The sequence below is a fragment of the Cupressus sempervirens genome, chromosome 11 (genome assembly GCF_028749045.1).
Source record: "Cupressus sempervirens isolate cs-2001-9-10 chromosome 11, ASM2874904v1, whole genome shotgun sequence".
Lineage (NCBI taxonomy): Eukaryota > Viridiplantae > Streptophyta > Pinopsida > Cupressales > Cupressaceae > Cupressus > Cupressus sempervirens.
The window spans coordinates 273590005-273594915 of record NC_143128.1 but is presented as its reverse complement, the minus strand read 5'-3'; the positions used below and the strand labels follow the sequence as shown (position 1 = coordinate 273594915).

Sequence of the window (4911 nt, the reverse complement as noted above, 5' to 3'; positions counted from 1 at the left end):
TAAAAATTTTCAATGTGACTTCATTTCTCTGAGAAAACAATAAAATATTATTATTTATTACTCTTCAACCTTTTCCTCATCCTTCCAATCTGTGGTCAACTGAGTTTGATCGAGTGACATGTGTTAGTTTATGATTCATCCACCTCTACTTCATCTACCACATCACCATCTACTCTTGGCTCAGTGACACGTGGTGAAATCCTACTTTCCCACATTTTTAAACTAATGTGCATCTTCTTTTTGCAAGAATGCGTCGTTCGTTAGATCATGACACTTGTCACGATCCTATGCTTCCTCATAAATTGCTCCTGATCTTCGCCAACTCATCGCCCACTAGGACCTGTCGCCACGTGGTGATAGCTCGCTTTCCCACATTATTTAACATCCTCGCAACTTATTATTGTGGGGAAGCGGGCACCACAAGATGTGCCACATGGTGCAATCCTGTGGTCCCTCACTTGATTCTGCCACATCATCGTTTATGCACTTTTGATTAAAATTTTGCATTGTCTTTCCTTCGAATGACATCACTAGGGCCATGTTCAGCACAGGCTTCCAAAAGCCTTCATTCTTCAAGACACAAGGCATGTTATGTCTTTTAGTATTTAAACACTATAAGTTCTTTTATCGCGAACAATGTGGGATTAACCTGTTTCCTTTGTCCACTCTGTTTGTAGCTTTCATTCATGGCATTGGGTCTTTCAATGTCGTGGATGAGCCCCTTTTTTTTTAAATGCATGGAGTTGGGGTTTTAGCGTTAGCCTCTTCTTTTTCATTGACTCTGTGTGTGTTTTAATGCAGGGGTCTGCTTCTATCTTTACATTGGCAGCTTGTTCTTCACATGGGGTGCCCTGTGGATTCCTCCTCTGGTATGGGTGGTTCCCTACCTTCATGTTCTCTACAGGTTTCATTGTTTTGTCCCAGTCATGGACGTTGCTCCTCTTAGCCGCGTGGACTCTTTTGCTTCTAACACTAATTGCGGCTTGCTCTTATGTGTTGGCGCTAAGACTGCTGCTTGAAACTCCTCTCCCCAATGCATTAAACTACCTGCTCATGGGTGCCCTTCCTATCGTGTTCTTCCTACTATAGGCTCTCTACAATTTGCCTGAGTTTCCCTTAAAAAGGCACCTCTCTTTTAATGTGTTCCCCTATTCAAATGTGATCTCTTCTACAAAAAATGTGAAATCCTATTTGCTCCATACTGTTTTTTGATTTCAGAACATGGGTGCTCAAAAACATGTGGTGCTACCTTCATCATTCTCTTTCTTGCAGGGAAATTGATTTAGTTTGGATACAAGCTTGGAGGCTACTTGTTGCAGATAAAATCAACACCAATGCAAGCACTCTGATCCTTCAAATTTTTGATTTGTAATAACATCTAATATTAAAGCTGGCCATTTGAATAGAATTTGTCTAAGAATTACCTTATAACTTTTCAAGACTTCTAAATGACAAGCTAAGCCATCAAAGCATTCTGAAACCAAAATTTCTATAATATGTTGCAAAGTATTTGAAACCCCCCATTCTAAGAATTTAATAATATATGGAACACGTAAAAGTAAATTTGAATAGTGACAGTTCAGAAAACATGACTTGGAAGGTTGTCTCAACGTCAAATCTAGTATCGTGCTCGCATAGGATCCACTTTCTCCAACATCAAACAAACCAAATTTGTTAACTTTCGGTCTGAATTAGTACTCTCTGAGCTCAAAATCTCAATCAAACTAGGTGCTGGTCAAAACCCGTGATAGAGAAGATCTAATAGGAGACTAAGTGCAAAAACACATTTTTTATTTTTTCGTAGAACATGAATACAGACATTAGAAACAATAGGACTTCTTACAAATGCCTCATTACCCCCCTTGTAGAGCCCTCTCAAATATCTCTATGGGCTTTCATTATCAGGATTTTTCACGATGGCCTCAGTATAGAAGCTTACTTCAGAATCTCTCATATTTTGAAAACCTCCCAAAAAGGGGCTCTTTGTTATGACAAAGTACCTCTAATTCGAAGCAGAATTATTAAATATGTCATCTACTAGGAGCTGCCGACAATATTCAAGCTCATCTTCTTATCCTCCCAATTCTTGGAGATCCCAAATGAATCAATTGCAAAGACCAATCTTCCAGCAAAATTGGTGCCTCCAGTTTGTCTTGAAACTTTTCTTTAATTTCCTTCATAGGAAAGTGGAAAAGCTTTATCTTTTTCCTCCTATTGATGTTTTAAACAACACCAATTTCCTTTCATAAGGATTTGAGAAACATTAGTTCGAACACCATTTATGTATTAAGACATTTCCCCTTCCTTTGTATTTTAATACATAAGCATTCCTTCACGCCCACCTCATGTGGGAGTCCATAAATGTTTGAGGGATCGCAAGAAATCAACTATGTTTAGATGCCTTCAATTCCCACCATTTTATTGATATGGTGAAAATTGTCGGGCCCCGAAGCGGGCCCGGCTAAAAAAAAAATTGTTCTCGAACAACTGGTATGCAAATTGATCTAGTAATATTTTTAAACTAGTTGGAATCAAGTTTGACCATGAATTTACCACTGTAAACTTAATTCAATTATTCCCGCACCACCATGAAATCTATGTCAGGAGCCCTGTTGCCTGGCTTTAAAAATTGATTCAAACATCTGACAAAGCTCTAAAACTCAGGATCTCTGTTCTCTCTGACATGTTCAACAAGCCTGCAAAAACTCATTGCACGATGACATCAGGGTCAAAAGATATTGACCTCTGAACTTGCCTCCTTAAAATCACCTGCAAATAAACATGTCAGAAAGCTGGAATTTGTATTTGGTTTTAGCTCCAAAAACTGGGCAAACATGCAATTGAGGTTTTGAAAATTGGGGTACTAGTAGATTTTCATGAGGATAATATGATTGTATGAATTGGGCTCATAACGAATCATGGGGCATTTTTTGCAAGCATCTGAAGTTGACTTCCTGGATTTACAAGATAGGAAACAATGACAAAATAACAATTTTTATAAATGGATTAACCATGGTAAAGTGTGAAGACGGCTTCATCAAGACTTGCAAACTGACACACTTAGAGTATTTTCAGAGGACAACACAGTGGTATAATCCATTCGATTTCACCAATCATGGATTAGGAGTTATAACATCATGAACAAGGGTTCCGACAAATTTGCAAATGCTGACACCAATTAACAAGTTATAAATTGCATTTGGAATCACATTAAAAAACTGATTAAACGGATTTTTCAAGACTTAAAAATTGAAACATAGGAAATTTTTGACATCTACAATGCAACGCAAAAAGAATTTTAGCATTTTGGTCAACTGGGCCAAAGTTATAACACATCAAACAGGGCTTTCCAAAAATATGTGCAATATGCATCAGCATGAAAACGTTAAATGATGAACTTTGAGGGATTCAAAACCTAGGCAAACGGACTCGAAACAACTCAAAATCTGAAACATAGGCTTTTAGGTATGGACACTAGACAATCTCAAAGTGGTAGGTCATGACACAATTCTGGGTTAAAGATATTCAAATGCAAACAGGGCTTTCTATCGTTGTTTGACACTTAGGTGAGTGCAAAAATGACACTAGCTCAAAACAAGACTTCTCCAAATGACTCAAAATGTCAATTTATCATCATGGAACACTTAGGTAGACTGAATGAAAGGTGTTAGAAACATTGAACACCTCTAGGGCTTTACAGGTACAACTGAGTATACAAGCATTTATGGGGCTTGATTTCTCAAAATTTTAAAATGTGACTAAAAATGGATCATGCAATTTTTAGTCCCAACAGGTCCCATCCCCACTCTTAATTCTAAGGTTTGAGATAAAAGAGAGGGATGCAGCTAGTCTCTCCCTCTTGAGGGTTGGTTCAAGGCCAATTTTGATCGGGCTACTAAAGGCAACCCGAGAAGAGCTGGGGTGGGAGGCATCATAAGAAATGAGCATGGAAAGGGTATTGTGGCCTTTGCTACCCCTATTAGAAGCCGAACCAATCATTATGCTAATGCCATTGTGGCTCATCAAACTATCAAGTTAGCTAAGTAAATGGGAGTTAATTTTCTCTGGTTGGAAGGAGACTCTAAAAATATTATTGATTGCCTCAATGGTAGGAATAAGCTAATGTGGAAAATAGCCAATATCATAGGGGAATGCTTCTAGGACCTCTAGATTTTTGAAAAAACCTATGTGGCACACGAGTACTGTGAGGCCAACATTGTGGCAGGTAGGTTGGCAAATTAGGGTGTTAAGCATAATGAGGTGGCCAAGTGGATGGATGGATATGAAATCCCATCAGAAGTTAATGAAGTCATTGAGAGGGATCGTATCCTAGGCAGATTGGGAATAATGAAAGTTAGTTGTCTGTGGGCTATGATCTGTACTAATATGTATAAACTTAAAATGGTAATCAATATTTTATGGGGAATACACAGAGTGAAGGTGTGGAAGTACAATATCTATTGTACTTTCCATATCTACAAACTCCATCAACCTGTGTCTAGTACCGTGAAAGGGAAGAAAATTCTTGAGGATAAAAGTGGCAAGAAAATGAGGGGAGCTGAAAACTTGCAGGTTTAGAGGGCTTTTGGTTATAAAGACAAAGGCAAGGAGAACACCATGGTGGGGAAACATCACAAAAGGGAGCTAGAGGATGAGGCTTATAAGTGGAAGAGGAGAACTAAGGTCTAGAGCATCCTAAAGAAGGGTGAAATCACAAGCTATATTGAGCGCCTTCATCGATGGAAGCCCTTAGTTACCAAAAGCATCGTAAAAAACTAGAATGAGGGCATGGTTGAAATTGATGAGGTAGAGTTCTTAGTCATGGAAGAAATCATCTCCCATGTCACTAGCATCCCTATTATTGGCCAAAAATTCTACAAAGACCGAAAGGTTTTTGGGCAAGCAGTTGTG

The 4911-nt window shown here is 38.5% G+C and overlaps 1 pseudogene; it reads right to left on the bottom strand.

Annotated features, from left to right (window-relative positions):
* Positions 1-1579: 1579 nt before the first annotated feature.
* LOC149529175 (protein farnesyltransferase/geranylgeranyltransferase type-1 subunit alpha pseudogene) lies at positions 1580-2098 on the bottom strand (annotated as a pseudogene).
* Between the last annotated feature and the right edge of the window lie 2813 nt (positions 2099-4911).